The sequence below is a fragment of the Delphinapterus leucas genome, chromosome 21 (genome assembly GCF_059928025.1).
Source record: "Delphinapterus leucas isolate spDelLeu-1000000601 "Yukka" chromosome 21, BTC_Dleu_Yukka2, whole genome shotgun sequence".
In the NCBI taxonomy this organism is placed as follows: Eukaryota; Metazoa; Chordata; class Mammalia; order Artiodactyla; family Monodontidae; genus Delphinapterus; species Delphinapterus leucas.
Genome location: NC_143149.1, coordinates 16,658,052 through 16,683,773, shown reverse-complemented (window position 1 = coordinate 16,683,773; position 25,722 = coordinate 16,658,052). Strand labels below are relative to the sequence as shown.

The 25,722-nt window shown below is 37.3% G+C and overlaps 1 protein-coding gene and 1 pseudogene across 5 annotated transcripts in view; one reads left to right on the top strand and one right to left on the bottom strand.

Moving 5' to 3' along the window:
* Positions 1 to 25,722, top strand: part of L1TD1 (LINE1 type transposase domain containing 1) — a 1,087,927-nt gene that overhangs the window by 170,277 nt on the left and 891,928 nt on the right. The window lies entirely within an intron of this gene.
* On the bottom strand, positions 13,470 to 14,120 carry LOC111173436 (complex III assembly factor LYRM7 pseudogene; annotated as a pseudogene).

The window sequence follows — 25,722 nt, the reverse complement described above, 5'->3', positions numbered from 1 at the left end:
TTGGGAAATAAAACTAGTGTTGTGGCCTTGAGACTTCCCTGCCGGTCCAGTGGTTAAGACTTCGCCTTCCAATGCGGGGGGTGCAGGTTCGATCCCTGCTCAGGGAGCTAAGATCCTACATGCCTTGCAGGCAAAAAACCAAAACATAAAACAGAAACAATATTGTAACAAATTCAATACAGACTCTAAAAATGGTCCACATCAAAAAAAAAACCAAATAAATGTTCTGGTCCCAACTTCGGTTAGTAAACCAAATGCTTGTGAAGAAGCACAATTACATTTTAATCCATTATTGCTCTCTAATGATGTTTTACATTGATTACTTTTTAGAACAGCTTTATATTTTATATTTACAGGAGTTTCCACCAAATGTCATTTTTCTGTTCCAGGATCTCATCCAGAACACCACATTACATTTAGTTGTCAGGTCTCCTTAGGCTCCTCTTGGCTGTGACAATTTCTTAGGCTTTCTTTGCTATGGATGACCTTGAAAGATTTGAGGAGGACTGATCAGGTATACTGTAGGATGCCCCTTTCCTGGAATTTTTCTCTTGTTTTTCTCATGATTAGACTGGGGTTAATGGTTTGGGGGAAGAGAACTTAGAGGTAAAGTGCTATTGTCTTCATATTATATCGAGTATAATATCAACATGACATCACCATTGATGCTGACCTTGATCATCTGCCTAAGGTAGTATTTGTCAGGTGTACTTAGTGTTCCTTTCCATTGTGTACTCTCTGGAAGGGAGTCATCTTGTACAGCCCACACTTAAGGAGTTACGCTCTACCTCCTTGGGGGTAGAGTGTCTACATAAATTATTTGGAATTCTTCCACACAGGGGATTTGTAGCTTCTCTCTCATTTAATTATTTATGCAATCATTTATTTATATCAGTATGGACTCAGGGATATTTATTTATACTTTGAGTTATAAACCAATATTGTTCTATTTATTATTTTGTTGCTCAAATTGTCCTAGCTTTGGTCATTGGAAATTGTTGTGTCCCTCTCGCATATCATCGTCATTTTTTGGGGGGGAATTCCCTTAATTTCTGGAACTATAATTTGCTCTTAGATCATCTTGTATATATCCTGCCCCAGCCTTATCATCAACCATTTCTCCAAGGAGACTTGGTTCCTTTTATTAGAGAATAGTATTAGAGACCAAGATCTAAATGTCAGGTGTACTATTGCTACTGGGGTGTCATTGCTTCTAGACCTTCTCAGCTGACAGAGCAAGGGAATATATGTGTATATGTGTGTATACAAACCTGTGTGTGTGTGTGTGTGTGTATATATACATATCTATAAATATTTCTACATGCAATCATATGTATCTATATTAAGGTAAACATGAGTTCATACTGATGTATCTGGCTCCAATTCATCACTATATGGATCATTCCAGTCTCTTCTCCTTGCTTATCTGTAAATTCACACTCCAATAGTGAGAAAACTGGTTCCCACCATCCATGATTCACTTACTTAATTGTTCAGTTTCAGTATACTAGCATAGAAAAGTTAGAATTGTTAACCTGTACCCCTGTGGGAAACAACTTTATTGACTAGAGTACAGTGCTTATGTGCAATTTCTTTTGCCTTTATAGACTCCACTCATTTCCAAAAATACTTAGGTCTACACAGTTCCCCCCCCATCCTTTTCAGTAAAGTTGTTCTATATATTTATAATGCACTTAGATTCTTTTGTCAAGGATTGCATACCATTAGGGAACCCCCGCCGACCTCCTAAATGATTTTGAAATATTTGCATACATTAAGGTTTGCTCTTTGTTCTGTAAAATTCTATGGATTTTGACAAATGCAAAATATCATGTATCCACCATTACAGTAACATACAGAACAGTTTCACTGACCTAAAAAATCCTCTGTGATTTACCTATGCAACCCTCCCAAACTGCTGGTAACCACTGATCTTTTTACTGTTGCTATAGTTTTGCTTTTTCCAGTGTCATGTAATTGGAATCATACAGTGTGTAGCTTTTCCAGACTGGTTTCTTCTACTTAGCAATATGCATTTAATGTTCATCCATATCTTTGAGTATACTGATAGCTCATTTCTTTTTATATGGAGTATTATTTCCTTGTATGGGTATACCACAGTTTTTTTATTCATTCACATATTGAAGGACATCTTCTTTGCTTCCAGTTTTGGGAAATTATGAGTAAAACTGAATAAACATTTGCATGCAGATTTTTGTGAGGATTTAAGTTTTCATACCAGTTGGGTAAATACCTAGAAGTGTGAGTGCTGGATCATATGGTAAGACTATGTTTAGCTTTGTAAGAAACTGACAAGCTGTCTTCCAAAGCGGCATTACCATTTTGCGTTCCCACCAGCAATGAATGAGAGTGCTTGCACATTCTTGCTAGCAATTGGTATTGTAAGTTTTAAAGAAAATGTTTACCCATTCTAATAGGCATGTAGTTGTTTTAATTTGCATGGGTTTTTTTTCACATTCTTATTTGGCATTTGCATAATTTCTTTGGAGAGGTATCTGTTTAGATCTTTTCACACTTCAGAATTAGGTTGTTTGTTTTCTGATTGTTGAGTTGTAAGAGTTCTTTGAATATTTTAGAAATAAGTCCTTTTTCAGAAATGTGTTTTGCAGATATTTTCTCCCAGTTTGTGGCTTATCTGTGATATCATTTTTCAATGTGTTTTCACACTCCAGTGGGATCCTTGATGAGGAAAAGAAATTAGTCATTTGTAAGAGGTCAGTAATGTCTCTGTGTGGTAATGCTCAACCTCCTTTCTCTAGGAATCCACTTTTCATTGGTCTTCCAAAGCCATTGTTCTTTTCAAAACCTTATATATGCAGTGTAAGAAAGATATTATGAGAAGATATCAGTATCCAAATAAGTAAAGAAAAAGTGCATTTAAAAAATTTGATTCTCACAATGACCCTCTGATATAGATAAGGAAGGTGTTTGCAATCACATTTATCAACTTTGATAGGAAAGTTTCCAGATAAGGAGACTAGAGCCCAGGAAAGCTACATGATTTGCTCTGAGTTGCATAGTCAGCAAGAGATGAAGCCATGGCCAGACTCCTAGTTTCTATCTCCTGGCCCCAAATTCTCTTACCTATATCACACTAGAATCCTATCTTGTTAGCTGGAAAACCATTATTGCTTTGGTTTAAAGTGCAAACTCGCTGATAATCCACATACACAACAATTTATTTTTCTGATGCATTTGAGCCTTGGCTGAGTCAGATAAATAGCTTATTCAAAATGGAATGAGCTAAGATGCATCCTGAACTTTTAACTCCATTTTTGCTTTCTTGGTGTTTTGTAGCTACAGTGGATCCTTCATAGTCTATCATCTGATTCTTCCAGAAAATCCTTGATTGTACTCAACATTTTAGTGCAGATAGACCTTGGTATTTGCTAATATTTCCTTTAAGAGTTTGGGAGGAAAATATCTGTTATTTAACCATTTAACCAATTTGAAAATTGAAAGCTCCTTCAGTGCAAGATTTCTCAACTGTGTATTGTATTTTGGGCCAGCCATTTCTTTGCTGTGGAGGCCTTTTGTGCCCTGTAGGATGTTTAGCAGCATTCAAGGACTCTACCCACTAGATGCCAGTAGCATCCTTCCCAGTTATCACATGAAGAACGTCTCTAGATATTGCCAAATGTCCCCTCATGGCAAGGGAAACCGTTTCTGTCAAGAACTACTGCTCTAGTGTTTAAACTGTTTGGTGACTAATGATTTAGGCAGCAGTAGATCGTATTATATTAATGTCAAGAAGATATAGATTTTATAAATTGGCAGAATTCATTGTTCTATGGTTTTATTACCTTATTGGTACAGCAAACCAAACAAAATTTTATTCAAAAATTCTTAATAAAATGGAAGGAATAGGGCTAAACTAGGGGAGGGCTAGAAAAGATGAAATAGAGGTCAACTAGGGGTTAAATATATTTTTAGCAAAATTAAACAGTTCTATGACCCAAGGAAAAGTTCCTTATAGGAGCATCTTTTGCCTTTTGTCTTTTCATTGTAGAATCATGAAATTTTATATTCTGTAGGACCCATAGAGATGATAAAGGTAAGTGCTAGAACAGAAAAAAGGGTGAAGCATTGTTGCTGAATTCATGTTCCATTTTAACACGGTCTGTTACCCTGAATACTATAATATACATGTCTTAACTATAGAAAATCTATAGTTAGTTATAGCATTAATTATAGCATAGGAATAGTTTAGGAATCACACATTATAACACATGGAAATTGACTTTAAAAATTGTCCTTTCTGAATTAGGGTTCCCTAGAGAAATGGCTGATCCTAGAGCCAGGGCAGGGAAAATTCATGAAAAGCCTGGAACATTTTGTGGTAAAAGTAAGGGGGAAAAAAAGAGGAGTAGGGCATGTCAAAAGAACACAGGAGCTGACTTTTAAGAGCTCCCAATGGCCAAAGCTGGAACAATTGAAGCAATAAAATAATAAATACTACTGAATTACAACCTGGAGAATAAAATATTCATAAGTTCATATTGATAGAAATAAATGACTGAATAAATAATTAAGTGGTGGAGAAGTGACAAATCTTCCTTACATAAGAATTCCAAATAGTAAATATAGAAGGAATGAGGGAAGTGGAAAAAAGACCACTAGAATGCCACAGTAATAATTGCTGGAGATAAGATTCATGGATGAATGCTAAAATTAATGGCTGAAATATTAAGAAGCAGGATATTTGCTCAAATATCTCTCCCCAAATATTTATTAATTACTGTGGTGAATTTAACACAGGTCTACAAATTCTTTGATGGTCCTCTAGGAGGTGGAGTTTAATTTCCCTTCCTGTGAGGGTGGGCTGGGTTTAGTGACTTACTTATAATGACTAGGGTATGGGAAAGGGAAAAATAGTAACTTTACGGTGAAAAAGCCCTAGTAAATATTAGCTTCACTAGTAATAAGTCATGTTAACATCAAGTACACTCTGATATGATGCAGTGAGAAGGCTAATTCGCCTCTGTGGTATATTTTCCCCAAATCCATATGAGAAAACATCTGCAAGCTCAAACTGATGAACGGTCTACAAAATATCTGTATAGTACTCTCCCAGAGTGTCTAGGTTATGCGTAAGAAGGAAAGACATTGAAGCTGTTACAGATTGGAAGAGCCTAAGGAGATATGAAAACTAAACGCAGTGTGGTATTCTGGCTTGGATCCATAAACAGAAAAAGGACATTAGTAAAAAAAAATGAGTGAAACCCAAATAAAGTCTGTAGTCTAGCTAATAGCATTGTACAAGTGTTAATTTCTGAGTTTTGATTAATATACCGTGGTTATGTAAGATGCCAACGTTAGTGGCAGCTGGATGGAGGGTATAGGGAAACGCTACATTATCTTTACAACTGTTTTGTAAGTCTAATATTATTCCAAAATTAAATAGAAGATGTAAAAAGCCCCTTCTTTCTTCAAGTATTTATTGAATGCTTATTATATGTTCAGAATGCTTATGAATGTAAATCACTTTGGAGAACAGTAAACATTACCCAGCAAAATTGAGCACGTGCATTCCCCATGACCCAGGAATTTCACTCCTTAAGTACTTAAAAAAAAACCTCTTATACGTGTTCACAGGAGACACAAACAAGCATGTTCATAGCTACATTGGTCATAGTAGCAAAACCCTGGGAGAAAACCCATGTGTCCATTTACAGGATGATGGATAAATTGTGGTATTTTTCACACAATGGGTTAATACAATATAGAAGTGTAAATTAATGAGGTATTGTTGCAAATATAAGTAAGAATGAATCTCAAAACCAAATATATATTGAAAGAAGCAATGGACAGAAAAATGCATACAGTTTGATTCAATTAATATAAAAGTCCTAACCAAGCTAGGTTAAATAATATATTGTATGGGGATAATAAAAAAATAGAAAAAATTATTCTCTTTAGAAGGGGAGTGGCACACAAATTTTTCTAATGATAGGGTGGGTACAAAAGGGTTCATTTTAAGGTTCTTTAAAATATATACATGTATTACACATTGAATATACTTTAAATATATGAAATATTTTATAATAATAAAAATATTTACTTAAATTTATCCCATTACCCCTGTTACCCTGTTATCTCTCTGATCTTCTCCTCTCCGATTAATCTCTCCTTCACTCAATCTGTTATAGCCATACTGGCTTCCCTGGCAGTCTGTGAATCCAAAAGTCTCATCCTGCTTTATGGTCTTTGCTCTAGCTATTCCCTCTGGATTCAAGTCTTTGCTTATCCCAGACCACTTTATTTAATACTGCATACTACCTTGCCCTTTGTTGTCTTCTCCCCCAGTAGAACATAACTTGATAGGGCAAGGATTTTTGTCTCTTTTATTCATTAATGTATTCTCAATAGCAGAACAGTTCTGGATACATATGATAGATGAACAATACATATTGACTGAATCAATAAATGAGTAAGAGGGGTATAATTTAATAGTGATGCATGGTCTTTGTGTTCACACAGACCTGGGTTTATATCCTGTTTCTGTTATTTAATAGCCATATGAGTTTTGCCGATTATTTTCTCTTTAAGCCTAAGTTTTCTTATCCGTAAAACGGAGATACTAGGTAATGATTAAATGAGACTATGTATGGAAAGCACTTGGCATAATACTTCATATATAGTAAGTAGGCACTAAACGACTGTAAATTCTTATCCCTATGATCAAAGTATTGATCTACAGGGCTACAAAAATGAATCAGACATTAACTCTAGCCTTGCTGAACTACTACATAAATAAGAATAATACTAAGTAGTGAAAAGTACCATAAGAAAGCACTGTGGTGTTTGGGGAGGGGAACCTCAGTGATGACATTAAGAAAATTTTTAAATTAATTATGTTCATAAGAAAAAAACTAAACCCAAAACTAACAGAGGAGGGAAATGTTTATAACTGAAAGATAAAATAAAGAATAGAAAAACGGTAGAGAAAATCAATGGAACCAAAATTGATTTTTCAAAATATTAGCAAAATTGACAAATCTTTAACTAGATTGAGTCAGAAAAAAAAAAGAGAAAACTCAAATTACTAAAATCTGAAATAAAAGTGGGGACATTACTATCTATTCTACAGAAATAAAAAGGATTAGGTGAGTATTATGAACAATTTTATGCCAACAAATTGATAACCTAGATGAAATGGACCAATTCCTAGATACTCAAAACCTACAAAGACTGAATCACAAAGAAATAGAAAACCTGAATAAACCTATAACTAATAAGGACATTGAATCAATAGTAAAAAACCTCCCAACAAAGAAAAGCCCTGGACCTGGTGGCTTCTTTGGTGAATTCTAAAAGACATTTAAAGAAGAACTAACACTAATCCTTTACAAACTTCTCCAAAAAATTGAAGAGGAGAGAGCACTTCCAAACTCATTCTATGAGACCAGCATTACCCTGATACCAAGCCAGACAAAGCACTACAATAAAAGAAAACTACAGACCAATATCCCTGATGGGTATTGATGCACAAGTCCATAATAAAATACTAGCAAACCCAATTCAGTAGCACGTTAAAAGGATTATATATAATGACCAAGTGGGATTTATTTCTGGAATGTAAGGATGGTTCAACATACAGTACTGATCAATGTAATAAGTAATATATCAAGTCCCCTACATATGAATGTGTTCCATTCCGAGAGCACATTCGTAAGTCCAATTGGTTCGTAAGTCCAACAAAGGTAGCCTAGGTACCCAACTAACACAATCGGCTATATAGTACTGTACTGTAATAGGTTTATAATACTTTTCACACAAACAATACATAAAAAACAAACACAAAAAATAAAGAATATTTTAAATCTTACAGTACAGTACCTTGAAAAGTACATTAGTACAGTACAACAGCTGGCACACAGGGGCTGGCATCGAGTGAACAGGCAAGAAGAGTTACTGACTGGAGGAGGGAGAGGAGGTGGGGGATGGTAGAGCTGAAGGATCGTCAGCAATAGGAGACAGAAGGCAAGCTGCAATTTCACTCATGCCTGACGTTGATGGCACAGGTTGTGGTTCCTTGCTGGATTCAATTCTATCTACCCTCTTGAAAAAACGATCCAGTGATGTCTGGGTAGTAGCCCTTTTTTTCTTGTCATAGATGACACTGTCGCACTGGATTGCATTCTGAATGGTTGTTGCAGCCTTCGTGTACCGTTCTACGTTCCAGTCCTATGCCTCAAAACTAACAGTGCCTCCTGAAATAAAGAAAATCCCCTTGCCATTTCCTGCATTGTGAATCTCTTCAGTTCTTCAGTTACTTCTTCCTCCTGTCTGTCTTCGCCCTTTCTCTGGGCTTCCAATTCCATCAAGACCAATTCCATCAGATCTTCATTAGCAAGATCGTGTTGCACAGCAAGGAGTTCAGTGAAGTTGTCCTCTTGAAGATCTAGCTTGAAATAAAGATACTGTGCTACTGTACTCTATACAGTACTATACAGTAAAGTACACAAAGCACAACCACTTGTAGAGGATGCACGCACCTGACAATGTATGCCAGACACGTGAAATAACTTACATGATTGGACATGTGAACGCATGTTTGCGTCTTTGAAAGTTCACAACTTGAAGGTTCATATGTAGGGGACTTAACTTTACCAATAGAATGAAGGGAGAAAAATCACATGATCATCTCAATTGATACAGAAAAATATTTTGACAAAATTAAACACTCCCTCATGATAAAAATACTCAACAAACTTGGAATAGAAGAAAATTAGGTCAATATAATATAAGAAAGATTCTCCTCTAAGAATAAGACAAGGATGCCCACTCTTGGCACTACTAGTCAACATAGTATTAGAATCTCTAGCCAGAGCAACAAGGAAAAAAAAAGAAAGAAAAGGCACCCAAATTGGAAAGGAGAAATAAAATTATCTCCATCTGCAGATGACATGATCTTTTTTTTTTTTTGCAGTATGCAGGCCTCTCACTGTCGTGGCTTCTCCCGTTGCGGAGCACAGGCTCCGGACGCGCAGGCTCAGCGGCCATGGCTCACGGGCCCAGCCACGCCGCGGCATGTGGGATCTTCCCAGACCGGGGTACAAACTTGCGTCCCCTGCATCGGCAGGTGGACTCTCAACCACTGCACCATCAGGGAAGCCCGACATGATCTTATATGAAGAAAACCCTAACAATTTCACCAAAAAACCTGTTAGAGCTAATAGACAGATTCAGCACATTAATAGGATACAAAATCAACTTAGAAAGATTAGCTGCATTTCTGTACAATAACAATGAACAATTTGAAAAGGAAGTGAAGAAAATAATTTTATTTAAAATAGCATCAAAAAGAATGAAATATTTAGGAATTAACTTAATCAAGGAGGTAAAAGACTTGTGCACTGAAAACTACAAAACATTGTTGAAAGAAATTAAAACATAAATTGGAAAGACATCTTGTGTTCATGGATTGGAAGACTTGTTATTGTTTAGATGCCAACACTACCTAAAGTGATTTACAAATTTAATGCTATCCCTATCAAATCCCAATGACTTTTTGTAGAAGTGGAAAAATCTGATAAGGAATTAATATCTGGACCACATGGAGAACACCTACAATTCAATAACAACAACGATAGCAAAAAACGTGATTCAAAAATGGGCAAAGGACTTGACATTCTTCCAGAGAATATGAACAAATGGCAATAAGCATATTTGGAAAGGTGCTCAACATCACTAAGTATTAGGGTAATGCAAATTAAAACATATCTGAGAGAAGAACTTTCTAGATAGAGGGAGCTGGTAGAGCAGAGATCACATGTAGACACTTGTCTCTTGCGTTTCTGGGCAAGCAAAGTGGTCAGTGTGTCTGTGGCAGTGAGTGGAGGAAAGGAGGTTGGACAGGTGAGGGGCCAGATCATGGATGGCCTCGTAGGCCGTTTAGAGGATGCTGTCTTTTATGCTGAGTGGCGAGCCATGCAGGTGTTGAGCAGAGAAGTGGTGTGATAATACTTAAGTTTTAAAATGGTATTTCTGACTGTGGTGCCCAGAATAGACTGTAGGGGTCAATAGTAGACGCAGTGAGATCAGTTGGAGGCTACTGCAATATCCCGGTGAGAAATGATGGCTGCTTGAACCAAGTTGTAGCTCTGGAAGTGGTGAGAAAAGTCAGATTCTGATTATATTTTGAAAGTGGGAACAGCAGATTTTCCTGAGGGATAAGATGTAGTGTATGAGAGAAAGAAAAGAGTCAAGGATGGTGCTAAGGTTTATGGCCTGAGTCATGCATTGATAAGAATCCTTTATATATAGAAATAAAAAAGGAAACTGTTGTAAAAGATGTTATAACAACAACACTTGTTTTTGTATTGTAATTTCATACCATTGTCATTCAGAAATGCCAACAGAATAACTCTTTTCTGAGAAGAAACCTATCTATAACTTATGGTTCTCTGGAAGAAGCCCTAATTTTATGCATATCCCATCAGCTTGCTTCTAGCAGAGGCACTTAGCCAGAGAGATGACTCTCATGTCTTGTTCTGCTCAGTCTTTGAGACTAAGTGTTTGGAGTATTAATATTTGTTCTTGGTTTTGCTCTGCTTGGAGGAAAATCTCATAAGTACTCTAGGTGCCCACAATGATGAAAATAACCATTACTAATTATATCTGTGGGCACCCAAGTCATAAATATGTACAAGATAATTAACAATAACAGCACTGTGGTATCTATTCTTGCTTTTCCAGAGCTTACCTTGGGTCAGAAACTCTAGCAGGAGCTCCACACATTGCCTTTTAAATCTTCACAGCACATTGTAAACTATTATCCTTTTCTAACAGATGAAGGGTCTGAAGTCCAGAAAGATTACTTAACTTGTTTAAGTTTAAGTAGATAGTGAGGAATGGAGCTGGGCTCCCTAGACTCCAGACCTGTCTGTCTTCAAAGACAATGTTCTTTTTGATTTGCTGCTGTCTAATCTCAGGGATTTAGGTGAATGATGTATTTGTAACATGTTAATTCAACAAACATTCATTTAGTGCCTCTGTATGTCAGGAACTTGGTTAGCTTGACATTGGAGGATAAGAAGATTGATTGATTAGTTGATTAAACGAATATTGAATACCTATGATATGCCCAGAGGTGTGCAGGGCTGTAGGAAGACAAAGATGAATGGTCCCTGCTCTTGAGGAAGAACCGCTGCTCCTTGGAGGTCCCGGACAGTCATATTTGAATCGTATAAAATAAGAAGCAGTAGAAACCTAAATGGGGAGGCTTCTGAATGGGATGGCTACCCTGATTCATTCAGGCATTTCAGAAACTTATTAAAGTAACTTTTTACTTCTTTGAGTTGGAAAGTCTGCACAATCATATTTCAAGAATGGTTTGAGGTAGGCTTATCTTTTGCTTTTGTTTTTCTAACATTTTCATTCAAATTCTTGTTTTTCTTCAAAACTCACTACTAGATATGCAATGAATAAAGATACAGTATTCAAATCACTTGAAGATCTGAATACATCATTTCACAACACAATTATCGTTACTTAAGAACTCGCGTCATCTCTTCAGAGACCTTTCCTGCCTCTGCTGTCTAAATTAGACCCACTTCCCAACCACTCAACATCACTTTACAGTGTTAAATTTTTTCATGGCTTTATCACTATCAGACATTATTATCCATATGCGCATTTGTTTATTGCCTGTCTCCCACCACTAGAATAGAGTTCCATGAGAAATTTCTTTTTCCATGAGAAATTTTTATAGTGATAAAGAAAATTAACTTTACTTATTAGAAAATTAGAAATTTATTTATTGGTAATTAGAAATTTACTTATTAGTAAATTAGAAAAATTGATTGTAGTGTTAAAATTTGTCAAATGCTTTAATTCTGAACTATTTATAAGAATATTTATATACAAACCATAACAAAGTAGAGTACAACAAACACATTATTCAAGTCAAAGTATTTTCTCAATTCTGAGCTTGCTCCTATCACTTCAGTTTTTAATTTTTAACAAGGGCATTCTGTGTTTTGAGAAAATGCATGATTCACATAGTATAATGTTTAAGTGGAAGGAGAATCAATGATCTCCAATAAAGTTAAAAAATATATTTTCCAACCAATATAACTCTTTCATTAGATTTTTAACTTTTCTATATTAAACTATGTTTCATGTTAAAAAAAAATCATACTTGCATTCATGGATGATCTAAATTGCTGGAACTAAGTTTAACACTTATATAAACCCTTGGTTGATCTAAATACAATATAGAGTCAAATATATATGTGTTTTAAACTCATTTATGTGAATATTTGCCACAAATAAAAAATGAACAAAATTGTTAGGAAATAGAGGAGACAGATACAAAGATCAGGAGGAAGAACATTTTAGATAGAAGAAAAGGCAAGAACAAAAGTTTCAGGGGCGGTAAAGAATGGAGTATGTGTGAAATACTCATAGGTTGCCAAAGGAGTTAAGAATGGAAAGGTGAGCAAGAACAAATCATATAGAGCCTTGTGGGCTGTAGTAATGAGTTGGAGTTTTATCTAAGATAAATAAATGGCAAGTTACTGGAGGGCTTAAGCAAGGAATGACATGATCTGATTTATGACTTAAAAATATCACTGTGGGGCTTCCCTGGTGGCGCAGTGGTTGAGAGTCCGCCTGCCAATGCAGGGGACACGGGTTCGTGCCCCGGTCCGGGAGGATCCCACATGCCATGGAGCGGCTGGGCCCGTGAGCCATGGCCGCTGAGCCTGCGCGTCCGGAGCCTGTGCTCTGCAACAGGAGAGACCGCAACGGTCAGGGGCCCGCGTCCCGCAAAAAAAAAAAAAAAAAAAAATCACTGTGGTCCCTTTGTGGATAAGGGATTATAAGAGGGCAAGAATTAAATTAGGAAAATCAGTTAAGGTGCTATTATAATAGTTTAGGAAATAGATAACGAGTAGGAGTAGGATGGTATAATTGCAATAGAGGGAAAAGGGTGGTTCAACTAGTGGGCTAGCTGTGGGGAATGAGGAGAAAAGGAGGGGACTTCTAGACTTTGGGCCTGAACAACTGGTTGGATAGTCCCATTTACTTGGGTTGAAAGTCAAGAGTCTTGCTTTGGATGTGTTAAGTTTCAAAGGCCTATTAGACATTTAAGTAGTGTTATTGAGAAGACAGTTAGACATACTAGTCTGGACCTCAGTACTAGAAAATATAAATTTGAGAGTTATTGGCTTAGAGGTAGGATTTAATAGCATGGGCCTGAATTAGCTTAGCCAGAAGAGACGATCAATAGAGAAGGGAAGAAGGCTCAGGGCAAAAACCTGGATTTAGAAGTCTCGTAGAGGAAGAGAGGTCATCAAAGAAGACTGAAGAGTAGCCAGAGAAGTAGAGGGAGAACCAAAAGAATATGATGTCATAGAAGCCAGTGTTTCAACAGTTATGATCAGCTCTGTCAAATCCTGCTGAGAAGCAGAGTAAGATGCAACAAGGAAAGGAATTGCTGTATTTGGCAGCATGGAGCTTCGAGGAAGCCATGGGATGGACGCTTGACTGGAATGGGAGGAAGAGAGGATGTGATGTGAGGGAGTGGAAATGAGGGAAAGAGACAGAGACCTCGAGTCAAGGGAGGGTTTTTTTTTTTTTTTAATTATGAAACTATAATGCACTCATTTTCAATATGCCATTTCAGAGAAAAATATTTGCATTTCCAGGAGTTTAGCCAGAGTTATATATTTTAAAATTAAAAATGACAAAGACTTAATTTTATTCTAAAAAAATTCATTGTTTCTGAGTTGGTGCATCACAATATGGCAAATTTTCTATAAGAAGGTCTTTCCTAGGGACCAATTTCAGCATATTGTGGTCTGTGTGAATACCTTGTATAACAGATGTTCTCAGTATCAGTCCAACATTAGAATCTATTTTTATTAGCTCTTCTGTTTTCTTAGGAGAAGTTTCACTTCTTTACATTTGAATTCTTTGTTTATCTTTATTCTGGCTGCTTCTAATGCCATAGCATCATTATTAAAAACTTGTTGTCTGGTCCTGTGCAGTGTTTTAAAAAGCTGTAAAACCTTGGCCGCCTGACCCATGGCTCTCCTCACCTCTGCGGCTACTTCTCCTAAGGGAGGGTTTTTAACTGAGGGATATTTTGCAGTTGGTTTCTATGTTGATGAGAATTACCTAGTGTACAGGAAGTTATGATGATGCAGGGGAGACAGGGGATATGGGCTGAAACACAGTCTTTGAGCTGGTGAGAGATGATGGGGCCCAGAGTGCAGGTGGAGGTGTGGCCTTGTGATAGGAATAGGGACACCTTGATGCTGTCACAAGAAGAGGCAAAGCTCTGGTAGATTGTAGTTGGTGGCGGGAAGATGAGGGAGTTTCTGTTGGGTTGCTTCAATTCTGCAGCTGAGAAGGAAGAGGAGAAAAGAGAAGACGTGAAATACTCAGATGTCTTGGATATTGGGATATTGTTTACAAGGGAAATGTAGCAGAACAGCTGGATAGCAATAAGTATGAGTTTTATTTTTTTAACATCTTTATTGGAGTATAATTGCTTTACAATGGTGTGTTAATTTCTGCTTTATAACAAAGTGAATCAGCTATATATATACATATATCCCCATATCCCCTCACTCTTGCGTCTTTCTCCCACCCTCCCTATCCCACCCCTCTAGGTGGTCACAAAGCACCGAGCTGATCTCCCTGTGCTATGCGGCTGCTTCCCACTAGCTATCTATTTTATGTTTGGTAGTATATATATGTCCATGCCACTCTCTCACTTCGTCCCAGCTTACCCTTCCCCCTCCCCGTATCCTCAAGTCCATTCTCTAGTAGGTCTGCGTCTTTATTCCCATCCTGCCCCTAGGTTCTTCAGAACCATTTTTCCCCCTTAGATTCCATATATATGTGTGAGCATACGGTGTTTGTTTTTTCTTTCTGACTTACTTCACTCCGTATGACAGACTCTAGGTCCATCCACCTCACTACAAATAATTCAATTTCGTTTCATTTTATGGCTGAATAATATTCCATTGGATATATGTGCCACATCTTCTTTATCCATTCATCTGTTGATGGACGCTTAGGTTGTTTCCATGTCCTGGCTATTGTAAATAGAGCTGCAATGAACATTGTGGTACATGACTCTTTTTGAATTATGGTTTTTTCAGGGTATATGCCTAGTGGTGGAATTGCTGGGTCGTCTGGTACTTCTATTTTTAGTTTTTTAAGGAACCTCCATACCGTTCTCCATAGCGGCTGTATCAATTTACATTCCCACCAACAGTGCAAGAGGGTTCCCTTTTCATCACACCCTCTCCAGCATTTATTGTTTGTAGATTTTTTGATGATGGCCATTCTGACTGGTGTGAGGTGATACCTTATTGTAGTTTTGGTTTGCATTTCTCTAATAATTAGTGATGTTAAGCATCCTTTCGTGTGTTTTTTGGCAATCTGTATGTCTTCTTTGGAGAAATGTCTATTTAGGTCTTCTGCCCATTTTTGGATTGGGTTGTTTGTTTTTTTGATATTGAGCTGCATGAGCTGCTTGTAAATTTTGGAGATTAATCCTTTGTCAGTTGCTTCATTTGCAAATATTTTCTCCCATTAAGGAATCCAAATCAGAAAAGAAGTAAAGCTGTTACTGTTTGCAGATGACATGATACTATACCTAGAGAATCCTAAAGATGCTACCAGAAAACTACTAGAGCTAATCAATGAATTTGGTAAAGTTGCAGGATACAAAATTAATGCACAGAAATCTCTTGCATTCCTATACACTAATGATGAAAAATCTTAAAGAGAAATTAAGGAAACACTCCCATTTACCATTGCAACAAAAGAATAAAATACCTAGGAATAAACCTACCTAAGGAGACAAAAGACCTGTCTGCAGAAAATAAGACACTGATGAAAGAAAAGATGATACAAACGGATGGAGAGATATACCATGTCCTTGGATTAGAAGAATTAATATTGTGAAAATGACTATACTACCCAAAGCAATCTACAGATTCAGTGCAATCCATATCAAACTACCAATGGCATTTTTCACAGAACTAGAACAAAAAATTTCACAATTTATATGGAAACACAAAAGACCCCGAATAGCCAAAGCAGTCTTGAGAAAGAAAAACGGAGCTGGAGGATTCAGGCTCCCTGACTTCAGCCTATACTACAAAGCTACAGTAATCAAGAGAGTATGGTACTGGCACAAAAACAGAAATATAGATCAATGGAACAGGGTAGAAAGCCCAGAGATAAACCCACGCACATATGGTCACCTTATCTTTGATAAAGGAGGCAAGAATATACAATGGTGAAAAGAGAGCCGCTTCAATAAGTGGTCCTGGGAAAACTGGACAGCTACATGTAAAACAATGAAATTAGAAGACTCTGTAACACCATACACAAAAATAAACTCAAAATGGGTTAAAGACCTAAATGTAAGGCCAGACACTATAAAACTCTTAGAGGAAAACATAGGAAGAACACTCTATGACATAAATCACAGCAAGATCCTTCTTGACCCACCTCCTAGAGAAATGGAAATAAAAATAAACAAATGGGACCTAATGAAACTTAAAAGGTTTTGCACAGCAAAGGAAAACATAAACAAGATGAAAAGTATGAGTTTTAGATTAGCAGCCATGAAGTTAAAGTGTGAAAAATCATTGCAGCTACTCAGTGACAGGGCTAAGTAAGAGAATAATTGTGTTTAACCAGGGATATTGTTTTGTTGTGTGAATTAAATGGAACAAAAATCTCTAGTTATAATTTATGTAATTTAATAATATGATTATTTTAATGATAGGCCCTGGACTCTAAGGTGGGAAAGAGCAAAGTAAGGAAGGAGGGGATGAAGAGTAATAAAAACATTATAAAGTCAGTGGATTTGTGGTTTACAATGTCGGAAAGTTGTTGAAGTAGGTATCCTAGAGTGTGCTGGGAAGACACAAAGGACTAGTGGAGAGTGAGTTGTTAAATTTAATACCTTTAGGGTGGTACATTCATTGTTATATGGCAAGGGCTGAGGCATGATCATGAGTGTGGGCCTTATGGTGTGGCAGAGGAAAGAGAGTTGCAAGAGAGGAGACAAAGGATTTGAGAGTTCACTGCTGGATGGATTATCCACATGGAAGCTAATGTCACTGAAAATGATAACAAGAGGAGGGATGAGGGAAAGACAGAACTTGGCACTAAATTCCTTGGTGCATGAAGGAAAGAACATGGGAAGTCTGAAAATGATTCCAGGGAATAGCAGGTGGTAGAGTCGAATAGCACATGCTTCAGGGAACTGGGGCTTTTGAAGAAGAAAGGAGAAACAGTTTGGCCATATCAGTGGGAGCTAGGAGGGTACCTGTCCCACCTTAAGCCATTACATATTTGGTGGGGTAGGAAGAGAAAAAATACTGCTTCCTCTTGAGAAGGAGCCTGGGAAAGTAGTCTTCACCAATGGCAAGGAGGTGAAGGGCATTTTCAAAGTGGAACTTAAGGTTCTAAGAGAAGATTTAGGGAACTGATACAGATAGTCCATTTCTAGGGACACAGTACAAGAGTTTGAGAGGATGGAGTTGCATGGAAAATTATGGAATATATAGAAAAGTATGCAGGTGAGTTAAAAAATGTCAAATACTTTAAAAAATCCAACTCATTCAAAGTGTACAGACTCCTGCATTGAGAAGAAACAAAAAAATGCTTTGTTAAACCAAGTGTAGCTGCACTAACTCCTCCAGTGTCCATCTCCCAGCTTCCTTAGCATCAAAAGTCCTACCCTTCTGGGCATATGGCTGCCCATCAAGAGACCACATAGACCAACCTCCCTTACAAAAAGGCAAGGCTGCGTGTCTAAGCCCCCCAGCAAGGAAATGCCTTTAAAAGGAGATTTTTGTATCCACTTTCTCTCTTTGCCTCTTCCCATAGGATAAAACGTAGACGTTGTGGGTAGACAGTTTTAACTATGTGGCTAATTAGAATTCCCTGAGGGATGTCAGAAGGAGGCAGAAAGCATCAGAGCCCCTGGATGACTTCATGAGGCAGAGCTGCTCACCCACTCTGAACCACCTGCCCGCCTCCAGAAAGTGATGTGAAAGAGAAGTAAATTTTGCCTTGTTTGGGTCCTTAATACCACACGGTGCATCCCAAGTTTGGGTTTTGAATATATGCTAGTTGCATGCTAGTCTTATTAGGCCATGTCATGGGATCATGTAAATCACCGTTTAGGAACCTAAAGCATTCCTGGCCAAGACTAGGATACATTTTGAAAATGTGGAAAAGGGTGTATAATTAAGTTCTGTTTTTTCCTGACTTCTTTACTACCTGAGAGATTATTCAACAAGCTTTGGTAATGAATCCACAGGTATTTGAATGAAAAAAAAAAAAAAGGACTGAAAAGTACCATAGTTCTCTTCATGTTTTCAGTCACATGACAGGTGCCATTTGTACCGTGTAGCCTTCTGCTTCTGTTTGGGAGAATAGCATTCCAGCTTTAATTGTGGGGTGAATCCTGATGTCTCCATCTTGTTTCAAGTACAAAGGGTGAACAGGTCACATAACAATACAGTTTCATCTTGGATTCTCTTCTTTCATTTGTAGGCTGAGCAGGTCAGCCTTTCCATCATTCTGCTAGTTCAGTGAATCACCGGTCAAAAGTTCCCCTGCACTGTAGCAGTTTAGCAGCCTTTTATTCAGTTGGGTGAGGAGTGTAGACTTAGAGAGGACTGTAAAAAGCAATAATGCAAAGTGTTTCAGTTCTTTAATGGAATGGTGTTAGTCATATTTCTGGCTTTTAAAATGCTGTTGGGGGAAAAGCATTTTTCTGTGTTTCAAATATACGGTATTTTCACACAATTCAGTAAGAAAAAGCCCCCCACCACTCCTGATTTTATAAATACTCCCATGTGATTCGTTAGTTCAAGAAGTTACATTATCTTTGTTTAGCAGCTTCTGTGGTTCTTAGCAGCTATGCTAATTACGTAGCTTTGCTAACAAGTTAATGGTTAATGCATTCTATTAACCACTGCAACTGCAAAAATGCAGGGTTTTTATTTTTATTTTTTTCTCTTCTTCTGTGCAGTCTCTTTTCCTAATCATTTCCAGGAAGGGTACAGGAGGGGTACAAGTTTCAGTGGGTATGCATGCATGCACATTTAGGGGAGCAGTCGGCAGTGCTGTGGGCAGGGTCAACCTGGAGAGCTTCACCTGGTAAGGATTCTGCTCCTGTGCCATGGTGGTGTTGGAAACCCTGAACTGGGGTTTCCATCAGGGGAAAGAACAAATCTGCCCTTTTACAGCTTTGTCTGCTTGCAGCTGCCACTTCCTCTGCCTGAAATTTTCTTCTCCCTCTTTTCCACCTAGATTACCTTTTCTGATGCCCCCCTTTTTTTCTTTAAAAAAAAAAAAGCAGCTTTATTGAGATATAATTCACATGCCATAGAATTCACCCGTCTGAAGTGTACAATTCAGTGGTTTTTAGGATATTCACAGATACATGCAACCATCACCATAGTCAATTTTAGAACATTCTAATCACCCCAAAAAGAAACCTTGTACCCTTTAGCTATCACCCCATCTTCTTGCCCCCAGAGCTTAGCAAGCACTAATCTATTTTCTGTCTTTACAGATTTCTCTATTATGAACTTTTATGTGAATGGGATCACATACTATGTGACTGGCCCCTTTCACTTAGCATAATTTTCTCACGGTTTAACCATGTTGTAACATGTGTCAGTACTTCATTCTTTTTTATGGCTGAATAAGATTTCATTGTATGGACATATCATATTTTGTTTATCCATTTATCTGTTGATGAACATTTGGGTCATTTCCACCTTTTGGCTATTGTAAATAATGTTGGTATGAATATGGGTGTACAAATATCTCTTTGAGATCCTGCTTTTAATTCTTTTGGATATATGGGTAATTAAGACATTTTTAATTTTAAATTTTTTAGTGACCGTGTTAAAAAAGTCAAAACAGAAACAGGTGGAATTAATTTTAATAATATATTTAATTGAGCTCAATATATCCACAGTATTATCATTTAAACATGGCATCAATTAAAAATTTTAATGAGGTATTTTGCATTATTTTTTCGTACTAAGTTTTTGAAATCCAGATTGTATTTTGCACTTCTGGCACATCTTAATTTGAACTAGTGCATTTCAAGTGGTCAATATCCACATGTGGTTAATGGCTACTATATCTGACAGCACAACTCTAAGCACTGAGGTGCTTGGGATTCAGGAAGAGCTGACTGTATTATGATAGCTGCTGTTAAACCCCAAATTGTTTTCTCTCTCTCTCTCTCTTTTTGTCTCATTCCTTGAGAAATATACACACACATAAGCTCTTGTCAAAACCCTTAACCTCACTGACAGATCCTTCTGACTTGATTCTGTGAGAAGGGCTGTATGATCTGGTGCTTGATATTATGAACTAAGTTCAACTTGGGTTTCTACTAAGAAACATGAATCTGAAATACAAAATGTGATCCAGTGAAATGTGTTTACACGCATATGCTCAGCCACTTTGAAAAACCTCAGATCATGAAAGAAGATGATTGACACTTTGCTGTTACAACTTTTTGTCAGCTCTGATGACTGTTTTATTTATAGCTGGTGACAATGAATTTTGTAGGATGGGCCAGTCCATATGGGTAGTGGTTGATGTGAGAGGATTATCATTACAGTTTTAGCACATGTTTTTAATAGTGGCACGTTGTATATTTTGAGTCAGTGTTTGAAACCATATGACATTAGGAATATATAAAGAAAAAGAAATAAGTGAGGGAGATTAAGAGGTATAAACTTCCATTTGTAAAATAAATGAGTCATGGGGATGAAAAGTACAGCCTGGGGAATATAATCATTAATAATGTAATATTTGTATGGTGACATATGGTAACTAGACTTATTGTGGTGATCATTTTGTAATGTATAGAAACACTGAATCACTATGTTGTGCACTGGGAACTAACATAGTGTTGTAGGTCAATTACTTCAAAACAAACAAACAAACATAGAAAAAGAGATCAGATTTGTGGGTGCCAGAGGAAGGGAGTAGGGGAAGAGGGAATTGCATGAAGGTGGTCAAAAGGTACAAACTTCCAGTTATAAGGTAAATAACTACTAGGGATGTAATGTAAAACATAATAATTATAATTAACATGAAAGTTGTTATATATGAAAGTTGTTAAGAGAGTAAATCTTAAGAGTTCTCATCACAAGGAAAAATTTTTTTTCTTTTATTTTACATCTGTATGAGATGATGGATGTTCACTAAACTTATTGTGGCAATCATTTCATGATGTATGTAAGTCAAATCGTTATGTTGTACACCTTAAACTTATACAGTGCTCTATGTGAATTACATCTCAATAAAACTGGGAGGGGCAAAGAAAAAGAGCTTCTTTCAAGACAACTAATGTGATGTGATAGTTATTAATATAATATTGCTCCTTTTCATCTGACTTATCAAACACATGATTAAGGGGGGGACGAGACCACATAACTGATGCTTTCATTTGTGCTCATTCTGTGTTTATATGTTTAAATCTGACCTGTGCTAGTGAAGTCTTTTAGAAACAGTCTTCTAGACCAATGGATGATGGTACAGCTCCCAGATTTGCCATTGGCTGGGGCAAGTTTATTTAGTTTCTTTGGAACTCCACATTCTCATCTGCAACAAAAAGCGTTAAAGTGAGGATAAAAATCTATGAAAGTATTTAGCACAGTGGCAGACAGGCAGTCAGCTCATATTTTCTTTTTCACTCCCAGAATCCCAGGTATTAGTACATAGTTCTTGTTCAGTTCTATTCAGAGGTAGAAGTATGATGTTACAATTGCATTTTTAGGAGCAGCAAGGGTAGTGCCACTGAGATAAAGGTGTCTTTACATTTTTTATAGACCACTGGGGTCAACTGGATTTAAAATTCACTGGGAAAAATTTTGTGAACTATCTTGATGTTATAAAAGCATGTAATCTTGTACTTTTGACATCTGGGAAATTAAGCTTTGAACACTGGTGACTTCTAATCTTCTGTAGTTTCATGGTCTTGCATTTGTTTCAGATTGACTGTTAGTCATCACCACCTTTCTGCTCCAACTGAAACCATTTTCACTGAGGCCAGGATGGGACAGGATGGCTTTGATTTTGAATCACTGTAAAAACAACTTTTATGTGTTGAGCTGCATGGAATTTTTATTTGCGCACTGAATTTTATTTTATGGTTACAAAAGGCAAATAAAAAGGCAATTATATTTAGCAGATGAAAAGAGACATATGAAAATGATAAATTTTGCTGTGAACATCTCTGACCTAATATAGTAACCATCTCAGTTTCTAAAGCCTAATTATTTTTCGGAGAAACTTTTTACTCTGCTTATACAACTCAGTTAAGAAGAATGCAAATAGCCCCTTAGGTATCCCCAGTATAGAGCAACATTATTAACTATTGTTTATTAATTGCTTTTTAGGTTAAGACAATTGGTAAAGGAAGCTTTAAAATTTTAAAAGTCAAGGGGACTGTTGCTTTTCCTCCTGGGTCCTCTGTACTAGTTGATCTTTTAACCACACACATAGTGGTTTGATGTCAATATTTATAGCTACATCAAGACATAATTTTTTAAAGGAGTTAAGTGTTCATAGTTGTATGGGTTGAAATAAGGAGAAGCTGATTCCTTCATGCAGGAGTTGATTCTACAGCAAGATTCTAAAGCAAAATAAAAATATGAACAGGCAGTCAGGAATGGGCAGATTGTGAGCACATTCAAACTCTGAGAAGAAAATGTAAAAAGTAAAACCTGACCTTGAATAGGTAGAAATAAACCTATTTTTGGTTATCAGAAAATGAAGAGAAAGCTCACTGCATGGATATTTGAAGTAAAGGTGGGTAAACAGGGGTTGGAGGGATTGGTGATCCTAGTGTTTATGGAAACATGGCTCCTCATGAACTTTAGTAGCAGATTTGCAAACTGTTTACATGGGGGGGGGGCCCTGAAGTATGAATAGAACCAGGATGGAAGTCAGGTCTGAACACAACACCACCATGACTGCCAGATCCTCCTTGAGACACTGGCCCCTTATTCGAGGATGGTGCCTTCTAAAATGGGTGTGGCCACCCACACAAGGATCTGTGGGCAAGGATGTTCAGTGCAGTATTGTTTATAAAGTAAAGCAGAACAAAACGAAACCCAAGCCTGGGAATACCTAAAAGAGGCAAAACATTTAAATAACTTATAGTACATCCTTATCATAAATCCTATGAGGCTGTTAAAAAGAGGTTGAGGTTGGGCTTCCCTGGTGGCACAGTAGTTGAGAGTCCGCCTGCCGATGCAGGGGATGCGGGTTCGTGCCCTGGTCCGGGAAGATCCCACATGCCGCGGAGCGGCTAGGCCCGTGAGCCATGGCCGCTGAGCCTGCGCGTCCGGAGCCTATGCTCTGCAACAGGAGAGGCCACAATAGTGAGAGGCCCGCGTACCACAAAAAAAAAAAAAAAGAGGCTGAGGTTTATAAACTAGTACGGAAAGATGTCCACTATATATCAAGTAAGAAAAGGCAACTTGCAGAAGAGTATACACACTATGAGTCTATTTGTGTTAAACATATGTATATATACACACTGCAAAATGTACTTTTATAAGTACATTTGAAAAATGAAATAGTTAATAAAATAAACTGCCTAAGGTCTAAAAAAATAAATAAATAGAAGTCATTAAAATAAAATGGAATTTAACATTTAAATACGAGTTTACCTTTATAAGTTATGGGCCATTTTTGTACGTTAGGTAAGTTTTCTAGTTTTTGAAACATCTTTTTTTTTTGAATTTTATTTTATTTTTTATACAACAGGTTCTTATTAGTTATCCATTTTATACATATTAGTGTATATATGTCAATCCCAATCTCCCAGTTCATCACACCGCCAACACCATCCCTGCGCTGCCACTTTCCCCCCTTGGTGTCCATACGTTTGGTCTCTACATCTGTGTCTCAATTTCTGCCTGGCAAACCGGTTTATCTGTACCATATTTCTAGATTCCACATATATGTGTTAATATATGATATTTGTTTTTCTCTTTCTGACTTACTTCACTCTGTATGACAGTCTCTAGATTCATCCACGTCCTACAAATGACCCAATTTTGTTCCTTTCTATGGCTGAGTAATATTCCATTGTATATATGTACCACATCTTCTTTATCCATTCATCTGTCAGTGGGCATTTAGATTGCTTCCATGACCTGGCTATTGTAAATAGTGCTGCACTGAACATTGGTGCATGTGTCTTTTTGAATTATGGTTTTCTCTGGGTATATGCCCAGTAGTGGGATTGCTGAGTCATATGGTAATTCACTTTTCAGTTTTTTAAGGAACCTCCATACTGTTCTCCATAGTGACTGTATCAATTTACATTCCCACCAACAGTGCAAGAGGGTTCCCTTTTCTCCACACCCTCTCCAGCATTTGTTGTTTGCAGATTTTCTGATGATGCCCATTCTAACTGGTGTGAGGTGATACCTCATTGTAGTTTTGATTTGCATTTCTCTAATAATTAGTGATGTTGAGCAGCTTTTCATGTGCTTCTTGGCCATCTGTATGTCTTCTTTGGAGAAATGTCTATTTAGGTCTTCTGCCCATTTTTGGATTGTGTTGTTTGTTTCTTTTTTTTTTTTTTTTTTTTTAAACATCTTTATTGGGGTATAATTGCTTTACAATTGTGTGTTAGTTTCTGCTTTATAACAAAGTGAATCAGTTATACATATACATATGTTCCCATATGTCTTCCCTCTTGCGTCTCCCTCCCTCCCACTCTCCCTATCCCACCCCTCCAGGCTGTCACAAAGCACCGAGCTAATATCCCTGTGCCTTGCGGCTGCTTCCCCCTAGCTATCTACCTTACTACGTTTGTTAGTGTGTATATGTCCATGACTCTCTCTCGCCCTGTCAAAGCTCACCCTTCCCCCTCCCCATATCCTCAAGTCCGTTCTCCAGTAGGTCTGCGTCTTTATTCCTGTCTTACCCCTAGGTTCTTCATGACATTTTTTTCCCCTTAAATTCCACATATATGCGTTAGCATACGGTATTTGTCTTTTTCTTTCTGACTTACTTCACTCTGTATGACAGACTCTAGGTCTATCCATCTCATTACAAATAGCTCAATTTCATTTCTTTTTAAGGCTGAGTAATATTCCATTGTATATATGTGCCACATCTTCTTTATCCATTCATCCTATGATGGGCGCTTAGGTTGTTTCCATCTCCGGGCTATTGTAAATAGAGCTGCAATGAACATTTTGGTACATGACTCTTTTTGAATTATGGTTTTCTCAGGGTATATGCCCAGTAGTGGGATTGCTGGGTCATATGGTAATTCTATTTGTAGTTTTTTAAGGAACCTCCATACTGTTCTCCATAGTGGCTGAACCAATTCACATTCCCACCAGCAGTGCAAGAGTGTTCCCTTTTCTCCACACCCTCTCCAGCATTTATTGTTTCTAGATTTTTTGATGATGGCCATTCTGACTGGTGTGAGATGATATCTCATTGTAGTTTTGATTTGCATTTCTCTAATGATTAATGATGTTGAGCATTCTTTCATGTGTTTGTTGGCATTCTGTATATCTTCTTTGGAGAAATGTCTATTTAGGTCTTCTGCCCATTTTTGGATTGGGTTGTTTGTTTTTTTGTTATTGAGCTGCATGAGCTGCTTGTAAATTTTGGAGATTAATCCTTTGTCAGTTGCTTCATTTG